The sequence below is a fragment of the Scyliorhinus torazame genome, chromosome 31, assembly GCF_047496885.1.
Source record: "Scyliorhinus torazame isolate Kashiwa2021f chromosome 31, sScyTor2.1, whole genome shotgun sequence".
Taxonomy (NCBI): Eukaryota; Metazoa; Chordata; class Chondrichthyes; order Carcharhiniformes; family Scyliorhinidae; genus Scyliorhinus; species Scyliorhinus torazame.
In genome coordinates this window covers 28965721-28980301 of record NC_092737.1, presented here as the reverse complement: position 1 = coordinate 28980301, position 14581 = coordinate 28965721, and the positions used below count along the sequence as shown (strand labels likewise).

Here is a 14581-nt window from a genome sequence, read left to right as displayed (position 1 = left end):
CCCTCAGTCACCAAACTCTCACAAAGCACTCAAATGCACCAAATTCAGCACTCAGTGCAAACAAAGTCAGCACTGCAGGGGATCACTGTTTTACTGTGAATCTAGCCTCTGAAAACTGGCCTAATCCAATTAACTAATTACCAATCTCCAGCTGCAAGTACCTACAAGTAGAACCTTTGTTTAAAGCTGATTGAAAATTCGCCTTCTTCTAAACCAAACAGCAACTTTTAAGTTAATTAACTAAGTAAAAGAAAGACTAGACTTTAGATAAAAATGCCGAGACTGGTCCTAAAGGAAGAGTGCTAAATTCGGCAAAGGCCAAGTATAACAAAATTCGGCAGAAGCTAGGGAATGTGGATTAGGAGCAGCTTTTTAAGGGTGAATCCATATTTGAAATGTGGGAGTCTTTGAAGGAAAGGTTGTTTAGAGTGCAGAACAGGCATCTTCCGGTGAAAATGAGTGATATAACTGGCAAGATTGGGGAACCATGGATGACGGTTGGAAGTGTGAAACTAGCTAAGATGAAAAAGGAAGCATACATAAGATCTAGCGACTTAAAACTTATGACGCTTTAGAGGAATATCGGGAAAGTAGGACAAATCTCAAACGCTCAATAAAGAGGGCTAAAAGGGGTCATGAAATATCTTAGACTAATAGGGTTAAGGAAAATCCCAAAGCTTTTTATTCGTATATAAGGAGCAAGAGGGTAAGAACAAAGAAAAAAGCAATGTACAGCACAGGAAAACGCCCTTCGGCCCTCCAACCCCGTGCCGACCATTCTGCCCGACAAAACTACAATCTTCTACACTTCCTGGGTCCGTATCCCTCTATTCCCATTCTATTCATGTATTTGTCAAGATGCCCCTTAAATGTCACTATCGTCCCTGCTTCCACCACGTCCTCCGGTAGCGAGTTCCAGGCAGCCACTACCCTCTGTGTAAAAAACTTGCCTCGCACATCTGCTCTAAACTTTGCCCCTCTCACCTTAAACCTATGCCCCCTAGTAATTGACCCCTCTACCATGGTGAAAAGCCTCTGACTATCCACTCTGTCTATGCCCCTCATAATTTTGTAGACCTCTATCAGGTCGCCCCTAAACCTCCTTCGTTCCAGTGAGAACAAATCGAGTTTATACAACCGCACCTCATAGCTAATGCCCTCCATACCAGGCAACATTTTGGTAAATCTCTTCTGCACCCTCTCTAAAGCCTCCACATCCTTCTGGTGGTGTGGCGACCAGAATTGAACACTATACTCCAAGTGTGGCCTAACTAAGGTTCTATACAGCTGCAACATGACTTGCCAATTCTTATACTCAATGCCCCGGCCAATGAAGGCAAGCATGTCGTATGCCTTCTTGACTACCTTCTCCACCTATGTTGCCACTTTCAGTGACCTGTGGACCTGTACTCCTAGATCTCTTTGACTGTCAATACTCTTGAGGGTTCTACCATTCACTGTATATTCCCTACTTGCATTAGACCTTCCAAAATGCATTACCTCACATTTGTCCGGACTGAACTCCATCTGCCATCTCTCCGTCCAGTTCTCCAAAGAATCTAAATCCTGCTGTATCCTCTGACAGTCCTCATCGCTATCCGCAATTCCACCAACAATTGTGTCGTCTGCAAACTTACTAATCAGACCAGTTACATTTTCCTCCAAATCATTTATACATACTACAAACAGCAAAGGTCCCAGCACTTATCCCTGCTGAACACCACTGGCCACAGCACTCCAATTAAAAAGCATCCTTCCATTGCTATTCTCTGCCTTCTATGACCTAGCCAGTTCTGTATCCACCTTGCCAGCTCACCCCTGATCCAGTGTGACTCCACCTTTTGTACTAGTCTACCACGAGGGGCCTTGTCAAAGGCCTTTCTGAAGTCCATATAGACAACATCCACTGCCCTACCTCCATCTCTGTGACCTCCTCGAAAAACTCGATCAAGTTAGTGAGACACGAGCTCCCCTTCACAAAACCATGCTGCCTCTCACTAATCCGTCCATTTGCTTCCAAATGGGAGTAGAACCTGTCTCGAAGAATTCTCTCCAGTAATTTCCCTACCACTGAAGTAAGGCTCACCGGCCTGTAGTTACCTGGATTATCCTTGCTGCCCTTCTTAAACAGAGGAACATAGAACATTACAGCGCAGTACAGGCCCTTCAGCCCTCGATGTTGCGCCGACCTGTGAAACTACTCTAAAGCCCATTTACACTATTCCCTTATCGTCCATATGTCTATCCAATGACTATTTGAATACCCTTAGTGTTGAAGAGTCCACTACTGTTGCAGGCAGGGCATTCCACGCCCTTACTACTCTCTGAGTAAAGAACCTATCTCTGACGTCTGTCTTATATCTATCTCCCCTCAATTTAAAGTTATGTCCCCTCGTGCTAGACATCACCATCCGAGGAAAAAGGCTCTCACTGTCCACCCTATCCAATCCTCTGATCATCCTGTATGTCTCAATAAAGTCACCTCTTAATCTTCTTCTCTCTAACGAAAACAGCCTCAAGTCCCTCAGCCTTTCCACATAAGATCTTCCCTCCATACCAGGCACCATTCTGGTAAATCTCCTCTGCACCCTTTCCAATGTTTCCACATCCTTCCGTTGATGCGGTGACCAGAATTGCACGCAATACTCTAAATGCGGCCGCACCTGAGTTTTGTACAGCTGCAACATGACCTCATGGCTCCGAAACTCAATCCCTCTACCAATAAAAGCTAACACACCGTACGCCTTCTTAACAACCCTCTCAAACTGAGTGGCACCCTTTAGGGATCTATGTATATGGACACCGAGATCTCTTTGCTCATCCACACTGCCAAGAAGCTTACCATTAGCCCAGTACTCTGTCTTCCTGTTATTACTTCCAAAATGAATGACCTCACACTTTTCTGCATTAAACTCCATTTGCCACCTCTCAGCCCAGCGCTGCAGCTTATTTATGTCCCTCTGTAACTTGCAACATCGTTCCGCACTGTCCACAACTCCACCGACTTCAGTATCATCTGCAAATTTACTCATCCATCCTTCTACGCCCTCCTCCAGGTCATTTATAAAAATGACAAACAGCAGTGGTCCCAAAACAGATCCTTGTGGTACACCACGAGTAACTGGACTCCAGTCGGAACACTTCCCATCAACCACCACACTTTGTCTTCTTCCAGTGGCGAACCGTATCAAATGCGTTACTGAAATCCATATGCACCCCATCAACTGATTTACCCTCATCCACCTGTTTGGTCACCTTCTCAAAGAACTCAATAAGGTTTGTGAGGCACGATCTACCCTTCACGAAACCGTGTTGACAATGTCTAATCAAAGTATTCCTTTCCAGATGATTATACACGCTATCTCTTATAAACCTTTCCAATATTTTGCCCACAACAGAAGTAAGGCTCACTTGTCTATAGTTACGGGGGTTAGCTCTACTCCCCTTCTTGAACTAGGGGGCAACATTTGCTATCCTCCAGTCTTCTGGCACTATTCCTGTTGACAAAGATGACTTAAAGATAAAATAGCTTCCCAAAGAATTGTCGGAGAAATCCCATCCGGCTCAGGGGACTTATCTATTTTCACCCTTTCCTGAATTGTTAACACCTCCTCCTTATGATCCTCAAGCCCTCCTAGTCTAGTAGCCTGAATCTCAGTATTCTCCTCGACAACATTGTCTTTTTCCTGTGTGAATACTGACGAAAAATATTCATTTAACACCTCTCCTGTCTCCTCGGACTCCAAGCACAACTTCCCACGACTGTCCTTGACTGGCCTTACTCTTACCCTAGTCATTCTTTTATTCCTGAAATATCTACAGAAAGATTTAGGGTTATCCTTGATCCTACCTGCCAAAGACTTCTCATGGCCCCTCCTGGCTCTTCTGAGCTCTCTCTTTAGGTCCTTCTTAGCTAACTTGGAACTCTCGAGCGCCCTAACTGAACCTTCATGTCTCATCTTTACATAAGCCTCCTTCTTCCTCTGGACAAATGTTTCGACTGCCTTCGTAAACCACGGTTCCCTTGCTCGACCACTTCCTCCCTGCCTGACAGGTACATACGTAAAAAGGACACGCAGTAGATGTTCCTTGAACAAGCTCCACATTTCCATTGTACCCATCCCCTGCAGTTATCCTCTCCATTCGATGCATCCTAAGTGAAATGAAATGAAATGAAAATCGCTTATTGTCACAAGTCCGCTTCAAATGAAGCTACTGTGACAAGCCCCTCGTCTCCCCATTCCGGCGCCTGTTCGGGGAGGCTTTTATGGGAATTGAACCGTGCTGCTGGCCTGCCTTGGTCTGCTTTCAAAGCCAACAATTTAGCCCTGTGCTAAACAGACCCGAGACTTGCCTTATCGCACCATAATTGCCTTTCCCCCAGATATAACTCTTGCCCTGCGGTATATACCTATCCCGTTCCATCATTAAAGTAAACGTAATCGAATTGTGGTCAAAGTCACCAAAGTGCTCACCTACCTCCAAATCTAACACCTGTCCTGGTTCATTACCCAGTACCAAATCTATTATGGCCTCGCCTCTCGTTGGTGTATCCACATTCAGTGTCAGGAAACCCTCCTGCACACATTGGACAAAAACGGACCCAGCAAAAGTACTCAATCTATAGCGTTTCCCGTCAATATTTGCAAAGTTAAAGTCCCCCATAACAACTACCCTGTTGCTTTCGCCCCTATCCAGAATCATCTTTGCAATCCTTTCCTCTACATCTCTGGAGCTTTTCGGAGGCCTATTGAAAACCCCTAAAAGGGTGACCTCTCCTTTCCTGTTTCTAACCTCAGCCCATACTACCTCAATTGACGAGTCCTCATCAAAAGTCCTTTCAGCCACCGTAATACTGTCCTTGACTAACAATGCCACCCCTCCCCCTCTTTTAGCACCTTCCCTGAGCTTCTTGAAATATTTAAACCCCGGCACCTGCAACAACCATTCCTGTCCCTGCTCTATCCATGTCTCCGAAATGGCCACAACATCGAAGTCCCAGGTACCAGCCCATGCCGCAAGTTCACCCACCTTATTCCGGATGCTCCTGGCATTGTAGAAGACACACTTAAAACCACCTTCCTGCCTGCCAGTACACTCCTGCAAATTTAAAACCTTACTCATGACCTAACTACTCTCAAGCCACTGGATACTGGAGCTACAATTCATGTTCCCAAGCCCCTGCTGAACTAGTTTAAACCCTCCCGAAGAGCATTAGCAAATCCCTCCCCCAGGATATTGGTACCCTTCTGGTCCAGGTGTAGACTATCCCGGCTGTAGAGGTCCCACCGACCCCAGAATGAGCCCCAGTTATCCAGAAATCTGAAACCCTCCCTCCTGCACCATCCCTGTAGCCACACGTTCAACTCCCCTCTATTCCCTATTCATCATCTCGCTATCACGTGGCAAGGGTAACAACGCAGAGATAATAACACTGTTTGTCCTTGATCTAAGTTTCCACCCTAGCTCCCTGAATTCCTGCCTTACATGCCTATCCCTTTTCCTACCTGTGTCGTTGGTACCTATGTGGACCACGACTTGGGGCTGCTCCCCCTTTAGGCTCCCGAAAACACGATCCGAGACATCACGCACCCTGGAACATGGGAGGCAACACGCCAACCACGAGTCTCTCTCGTTCCCACAGAATCTCCTATCTATCCCCCAAACTATGGAGTCTCCAATGACTAATGCTCTACTCCTCTCCCCCCTTCCCTTCTGAGCAACAGGGACAGACTCTGTGCCAGAGACCTGCACCCCATGGCTTACCCCTGGTAAGTCCCCCCCCCCCCAACAGTATCCAAAGCGATTCACTTGTTACTCAGGGGAACGACCACAGGGAATCCCTGTACTGAATGCTTCCTCCCAGCCCCTCTCACCGTCACCCATCTATCTTTATTCTTCGGAGTAACTACATTCCTGAAGCTTCTATCTATGACCACCTCTGCCTCCCGAATGGTCCGAAGTTCATGCAGCTCCAGCTCTAGTTCCCTAACGCGGTTTCTGAGGAGCTGGAGATGGGTGCACTTCCCACAGAGGAAATCAGCAGGGACACTGTCGGCGTCCCTCGCCTCAAACATTCTGCAGGAGAAACATTGCACTACCTTCGCTGCCATCCCCCTCGTTAAAAATAGAAAAAGAAAGAAAGAGCTTACCTGTTATTCACTCCCCTTCTCATCAAGCACTAACTCAGCAACCTCTGCGCCCTGCACGATATCACCTGAGGGAATATAAAAGAAAAACTACTTACCAGTCACCAGCCAATCCAATACCTGCAGGCTGTGGCGTCACGGTTCAACTTCTTTCTACTTCTACCCGACCTCGAGCCTTCCTCTTGATCTTTACAGCGGTTGTTTTTCTTTGGTTAGAGGAGGGGGTACGGAGGGAAACACTGAAGAAGTGTTTCGGGTTTAAATGTCACTTGCCAACAGCTCCTCCACAAAATACCTTCAAATTAGGGTGACCACGATGGAGGTCTGCAAATTTCCCTTGCAACACCAATCAGCCGCTCCGTTCTACTGCCCTCTGCTGGATGTTTGTCTTCACTCGAGCAGCTAGTGTCGACAGCTCAGGTACACACTCAAATTAGGGTGACCACGACGGAGGTATGCACATTTCCCTTCCAACACCAATCAGCAGCTCCGCTCTACTACCCTCTGTTCTCCAGTCCTCTATTCTCCAGTCCTCCGGGACATCACCTGAAGACAGTGAGGATCCAAAGATTTCTGTCAAGGCATCAGCAATTTCCTCTCCAGCCTCCTTCAGTATTCTGTGGTAGAACCCATCAGGCCCTGGGGACTTATCTACCTCAATATTTTTTAAGACGGCCAAAACCCCGTCTTTTTGGATCTCAATGTGACCCAGGCTATCTACACACCGTTCTCCAGACTCAACATCTACCAATTTCTTCTCTTTGGTGAATACTGATGCAAAGTATTCATTTAGTGCCTCGACCAATTCCTCTGGCTCCACACATAGATTCCCTTGCCTATCCTTCAGTGGGCCAAACCTTTCCCTGGCTACCCACTTGCTTTTTACGTACGTGTAAAAATCCTTGGGATTTTCCTTAACCCTATTTGCCAATTACTTTTCGTGACCGCTTCTAGCCCTCCAGACTTCTTGCTTATATTCCTTCCTACTTTCCTTATATTCCACACAGGCTTCGTCTGTTCCCAGCCTTTTAGCCCTGACAAATGCCTCCTTTTTCTTTTTGACGAGGCCTACAATATCTCTCGTTATCCAAGGTTCCCGAAAATTGCCGTATTTATCCTTCTTCCACACAGGAACATGCCGGTCCTGAATTCCTTTCAACTGACACTTGAAAGCCTCCCGCATGTCAGATGTTGATTTGCACTCAAACATCCGCCCCCAATCTAGATTCTTCAGTTCCCGACTAATGTTGTTATAATTAGCCATCCCCCAATTTAGCACATTCATCCTAAGACCACTCTGATCCTTGTCCACCAGCACTTTAAAACTTACTGAATTGTGGTCACTGTTCCCGAAATGCTCCCCTACTGAAACTTTTACCACCTGGCCGGGCTCATTCCCCAATACCAGGTCCAGTACCGCCCCTTCCCTAGTTGGACTGTCTACATATTGTTTTAAGAAGCCCTCCTGGATGCTCTTTACAAACTCTACCCCGTCTAAGTCCCTGGCACTAAGTGAGTCCCAGTCAATATTGGGGAAGTTGAAGTCTCCCATCACCACAACCCTGTTGTTTTTACTCTTTTCCAAATTCTGTCTACCTATCTGCTCCTCTATCTCCCGCTTGCTGTTAGGAGGCCTGTACTAAACACCTGTAGCGCACAAAGACTCCGTGAGACGAATAGAGTGAAGTCGATGAGGCTTTATTAAGCGTGTCTGTTCCCCCGCAGCTCGATAGTAGAATGGCCTGCGGGGGAGGACTCCGGTTTCTTATACTCCGCCTTCAGGGCGGAGCTAGAGGTCAACGGCCAACCAGGACCCGGGATCTGTCAGCCAATGACATTAGGGCTTCCAGTCCCACATGACCCCTAATACATACTACCACAACACCCAACATTGTGACTGCACCCTTATTATTCCTGATTTCTACCCATATAGACTCACTGCCCTCTGAGGTGTCCTCCCGTAGTACATCTGTGATATCCTCCCTAACCAGTAGCTCATTTCCGCCATCCCTTTTACATCACCCTCTATCCCGCCTGAAATATCTAAGTCCTGGAACATTTAGCTGCCAATCCTGCCCTTCCTTCAACCAGGTATCTGTAATGGCAACAACATCATAGTTCCAAGTACTATCCAAGCTTTAAGTTCATCTGCCTTACCCGTAACACTTCTTGCATTAAAACATATGCACTTCAGGCCACCATGCCCGCTGTGTTCAGCAACATCTCCGTGTCTGCTCTGCCTCAGAGCCACACTGTCCCTATTCCCTAGTTCTCCCTCAATGCTCTCACCTTCTGACCTATTGCTCACGTGCCCACCCCCCTTCCTTACTAGTTTAAACCCTCCCCGTGTGACACTAGCAAGCCTCGCGGCCAGGACATTTATGCCTCTCCAGTTTAGATGCAACCCGTCCTTCTTATATAGGTCACACCTGCCCCGAAAGAGCTCCCAGTGGTCCAGATAACGGAAACCCTCCTTCCGACACCAGCTGTTTAGCCACGTGTTTAGCTGCTCTATCTTCCTATTTCTAGCCTCACTGGCACGTGGCCTAGAGGTCCTGTTTTTTAACTTTCTGCCTCGCGCCCTGAACTCCTGCTGCAGGACCTCATGCCCCTTAATCCCTATGTCGTTAGTACCAATATGTACAACGACCTCTGCCTGTTTGCCCTCCCCCTTCAGGATGCCCTCTACCCGTTCGGAGACATCCTGGACTATGGCACCAGGGAGGCAACATACCATCCTGGAGTCTCTTTCACGTCCACAGAAGCTGCCTATCTGTGCCCCTGACTATAGAGTCCCCTATTACAATTGCTCCTCTGCGCTTTGACCCTCCCTTCTGAACAACAGGGCCAGCCGTTGTTCCACTGCTCTGGCTGCTTCTGTTTTCCCCTGATAGGCTATCCCCCCCCCCCGACAGTATCCAAAGGGGTATACCTGTTGGAGAGGGATACAACCACAGGGGATTCCTGCACTGACTGCCTGCCCTTCCTGGTGGTCGCCCATTTCTCTGTCTGCACTTTGGGTGTGACCACATTTACATAACTGCGATCTATGACGCTTTCCGCCACCTGCATGCTCCTAAGTGCATCCAATTGCTGCTCCAACCGAACCAGGCGGTCTGTGAGGTGCTCCAGTTGGATGCACGTTCTGCAGATGAAGCCATCCGGGACGCCGGAAGCCTCCCGGACCTGCCACATCTCACAGTCAGAGCACTGCACCCCTCTCACTGACATTGCGTCAATTAATTAGTAAATTAAAATTAAAAGTTACAAAAAAAAATTGTTTTAATTTACTGTTAACTATCTGTTTCCTCGCACTAGATTTCCACTATATATGTGAAAGCTAAATATAGTACTAAATTATAATTAAGTAATTATGTTTAATTAGTTACCAATGCTTAATTTTTTAAATTTAGTGTAGCTTCCCAACCAGCCACTCATGTCACAGCTTTTCTGTGATGTCACTTCAGTTTCCCACCCCCACGCACACAATTTGAAAAGGTAATAAAAGTAAAAAAGAGGAAAACTCACTTTCTTACCTTCTTACCTAAAGAAAGGATTGGCCCACTCAAAGACAAAAGAGGGAATTTATGCGTGGATTCAGCGGAAATGGGTGAGATTCTTAATGAGTACTTTGCACCGGTATTCACCAAGGAGAGAGACATGACGGATGTTGAGGCCAGGGATGTTTAAATACTCTAGGTCAAGTCGCCATAAGGAAGCGGGGGTGGTGGTGGGGGTAGGTATTCTAAAAGGCATTAAGGTCGACAAGTTCCCAGGTCCGGATGGGATCTATCCCAGGTTGCTGAGGAAAGCGAGGGGCGAAATAGCTGAGGCCTTAACAGATATGTTTGCAGAATCCTAGAGCACGGGTGAGGTTCCAGAGGACTGGAGAATTGCTAATGTTGTCCTTTTGTTTAAGAAGAGTAGCAGGGATAATCCAGGGAATAATAGACCTGTGAGCTTGACGTCAGTGGTAGGCAAACTGTTGGAGAAGATACTGAGGGATAGGATCTATTCACATTTGGAAGAAAATAGACTTATCAGTGATAGGCAGCATGGTTTTGTGCAGGGAAGGTCATGTCTTACAATCCTAATATAATTCTTTGAGGAAGTTACAAAGTTAATTGATGATGGAAGGGCTGTAGATGGCATATACATGGACCTCAGGAAGGCGTTTGATAAAGTTTCCCATGGCAGGCTGATGGAAAAAGTAAAGTCGTATGGGGTTCAGGGTGTACTAGCTAGATGGATAAAGAACTGGCTGGGCAACAGGAGACAGAGAGTAGTGGTGGAAGGGAGTGTCTCAAAATGTAGAAACGTGACTAATGGTGTTCACAGGGATCCGTGCTCGGACCACTGTTGTTTGTGATATACATAAATGATCTGGACGACGGTATTGGTGGTCTGATTAGCAAGTTTGCAGATGATACTAAGATTGGTGGAGTTGCATGTAGCGCGGAGGGCTGTCAGAGAATACAGCAAAATATAGATAGATTGGAGAGTTGGGCAGAAAAATGGCAGATGGAGTACAATCCAGGCAAATGCGAGGTGATGCATTTTGGAAGATCTAATTCAAGAACGAACTATATGGTCAATAGAATAGTCCTGGGGAAAATTGATGTACAGAGAGATCTGGGAATTCAGGTCCATTGTACCCTGAAGGTGGCAACGCAGGTCGATAGAGTGATCCAGGAGGCATACAGCATGTTTGCGTTCTTCGGGCGTAGTATTAAGTACAAGAGTCGGCAGGTCATGTTACAGGTATATAGGATTTTGGTTAGGCCACATTTGGAATACTGCGTGCAGTTCTGGTCGCCTCTTTACCACAAGGATGTGGATGGTTTAGAGAGGGAACAGAGGAGGTTCACCAGATTGTTGCCTATTATGGAAGGTGCTAGCTCTGAAGGAAGGTTGAGTAGATTAGGATTGTTTTCGTTGGAAAGACGGATTTTGAGGGGGGACCGGATTGTGGTCGACAAAATTATGAGAGGTATGGACAGGGTGGATACCAACAAGCTTTTTCCACGAGTGGGGCTTTCAATTACAAGGGGTCACGATTTCAAGCTGAGAGGGGAAAGTTTAAGAGAGATGTGCGTGGAAATTGTTTTACGCAGAGGGTGGTGGGTGCCTGGAACGCTTTGACAGCGGAGGTGGTAGAGGCGGGCACGATAGCATCATTTAAGATGCATCTAGACAGATATATGAACGGGCGGGGAACAGAGGGAAATAGATCCTTGGACAATAGACGACAGGTTTAGATGAAGGATCTGGATCGGCGCAGGCTGGGAGGGCCGTAGGGCCTGTTCCTGTGCTGTAATTTTCTTAGCTCTTTTTTCTTTATCATACTCATGGAGAGGGATAAGAGCAGACAGTATGGGAAGGTATTTAATTGGGTGATGGGTAATTATTCGGCCGTTAGACAGGAGCTGAGGAGCATAAAGTGGGAACAATTGTTCTTTGGGAAATGCACAACAGTAATGTGGGGGTTGTTTAAGGAGCACTTGCTGCGAGGTCTGGATAGTTTTGTCCCACTGAGATGAGGACGAAATGGTAAGGTGAAGGAGACTTGGGTGACAAGAGATGCGGATATTTTAGTCAAGAGGAAGAAGGAAGCTTACGTAAGGTTGAGGAAGCAAGGATCTGGCTCGGCTCTAGAGGGTTACAAGATAGCCAGGAAGGAACTCAAAATGGACCGAGGAGAGCTAAAAGGGGGCATGAAAAAGCTCTGGCGGGCAGGATTAGGAAAATCCCAAGGCGTTCTACACTTATCTGAGAAGACGATGATCAGATTGAGAGTGGGGAAAGTGGAGGGAACTTCTGCCTAGAGTCTAAGGAGGTGGGGGAGACCCGAAATGACTATTTTGATTCAGTACTCACTAGAGAGAGGGATGTTGTTGCTCATGAGAACAGTGTGAACCAGGTTAATAGACTCGAACAGGTTTATATTAAGAAGGAGGATGGGCTGGAAATTTTGAAAAGCATCAGAATAGATCAGTCCCCTGAGCCTGACGGGATATACCCAAGGTTACTACGGGAAGCGAGGGAGGAGATTGCTGCGCCGTTGGCGATGATATTTGCGTCCTCACTCTCCAGTGGAGTAGTACCAGATGATTGGAGGGAGGCGAATGTTGTTCCCCTGTTCAAGAAAGGGAATAGGCTAATTCCTCTGAATTACAGACCCATTTGTCTTACGTCTGTGGTGAGCAAAATATTGGAAACGATTCTGAGAGATAGGATTCATGATTGTTCAGAAAAACATAGTTTGATTAAAGATAGTCAGCATGGCTTTGTGAGGGTCAGGCCATGCCTCACAAGCCTCATCGAATTCTTGGAGGATGTGACGAGACACATTGATGAACACCGGGGAGTGGATGTGGTGCATATGGATTTCAGTAAGGTATTTGATAACGTTCTCCATCCATCGTAGGCTCATTCAGAATGTCAGGGGGCATAGGATACAGGGAAATATGGCTGTCTGGATACAGAATTGGCTGTCCGAAAGAAGACAGCGAGTTGTAGTGGATGAAAAGTATTTCGCAAGGAGGTCGGTGACCAGTGGTATCCCGCAAGAATCTGTTCTAGGATCTTTGCTCTTTGTGGTTTTTATAAATGACTTGGATGAGGATGTGGAAGGGCGGGTTAGTAAGTTTGCCCATGGCACGAAGGTTAGGGGAGTTGTAGGTAGTGTTTATTGTTGTTGCAGGTTACAACAGGACATTGATAGGATGAAGAGCTGGACTGAGAAGTGTCAGCTGGAGTTCAACATTGATAAATGTGAAGTGATTCATTTTGGAAGGTCGAATTTGAATGCTGCATACAGGGTTAAAGGCAGGATTCTTGGAAGTGTGGAGGAACGGTGAAATCTACGGGTCCACGTACAAAGATCCATTAAAGTTGCCACCCAGGTGTATATGGTTGTTAAGAAAGCGTATGGTGTGTTGACTTTCTTTAACAGGGGGATTGAGTTTAAGAGCCGCGAGGTTTTGCTGCAGCTTTATAAAACCCTAATTAGACCACACATGGAATATTGAGTCCAGTTCTGGTTGCATCATTATGGGAAGTGTGTGGATGCTTTGGAGAGGGCACAGAGGAAAATTACCAGGATGCTGCCTGGATTGGATGGCATGTCTTTGTAAGAAAGTTTGAGGGAGCTAGGGCTTGTCTCACTGGAGCGAAGAAGGCAGACAGGTTACTTGATAGAGGTGTACACGTTGATGAGATGCATGGATAGAGTGGATAGCCAGAGACTTTTCCCAAGGGTGGAAATGGCTGTCACTAGGGGGCATAATTTTAAGCTGATTGGAGGATGGTATAGGGGAGTTGTCGGAGGTAGATTATTTACAGAGGGTGGTGGGTGTGTGGAATGTACTGCATGCAGAGGTGGTGGAGTCAGAGTCATTAGGGGCATTTAATGCGACTCTTAAACAGACACATGGACAGCAGTAAATTGAAGGGGTTTAGGTTATGTTGATCTTAGATTAGGATAAATAGTCGGCACAGCACCGTGGGCCTGTTCTGTGCTGTACTGTTCAATGTTCTATGTTGTAAAATCCCCCTCATCCTTCTAAACTCCAACGAGTACAGACCCAGAGTCCCAACAGTTCCTCATACGACAAACCCTTCATTCCAGGGATCATTCTTGTGAACCTCCTCTGGACCCTTTGCAAGGTTAGTACACCCTTCCTTAGATACGAGGCCCAAAACTGCTCACAATACTCCAAATGGGGTCTGACGCCTTATACAGCGTCAAAGGTACATCCCTGGTCTTGTATTCTAGACCACTTGACATGAATGCTAACATTGCATTTGCCTTCTTAACTGCCGACTAACCTTAAGAGAATCCTGAACAAGCACTCCCAAGTTCCTTTGTCCTTCTGATTTCCTAAGCATTTCCCCATTTAGAAATTGGTCTTTGCCCTAATTCCTCCTTACAAAGTGCATAACCTCACACTTTTCCACATTGTATTTCATTTGCCACTTGATTGCCCACTTTCCTAGCTTATCCAAATCGTTCTGCAGCCCTCTTGCTTCCACAATACTACCCGTCCCTCTACATATCTTTGTATCATCTGCAAACCTAGCAACAGTGCCTTCAGTTCGTTCTTCCAGATAATTTATGTATATTGTGAAAAGTTGTGGTCCCAGCACGGACTCCTGAAGCACACCACCGCCTGCCTTCCTGAAAAAGACCCCTTTTCTACCTTCTCATTGCCTTCTGCCAGTCAGCCAATCCTCTATCCATGCCAAGATCTTACCCTTAGCACGATGGGCTTTCAACATATTTAACAGTCCCCTATTCGGCACCCTGTCAAAGGCCTTCTGGAAATCTTAATCAATCACGTCCACTGGTTCTTCTTTATCAAACTTCCTGTTACCGCCTCAATCAAATCGAAACATTTGTCAGACACGACCTCCCTTTGACAAAGCCGTGC

At 46.5% G+C, this 14581-nt stretch overlaps 1 protein-coding gene across 1 annotated transcript in view; it reads right to left on the bottom strand.

Annotated features, from left to right (window-relative positions):
* LOC140404600 (scavenger receptor cysteine-rich domain-containing protein DMBT1-like) overlaps window positions 1-14581 on the bottom strand; it is a 243460-nt gene that overhangs the window by 127940 nt on the left and 100939 nt on the right. The window lies entirely within an intron of this gene.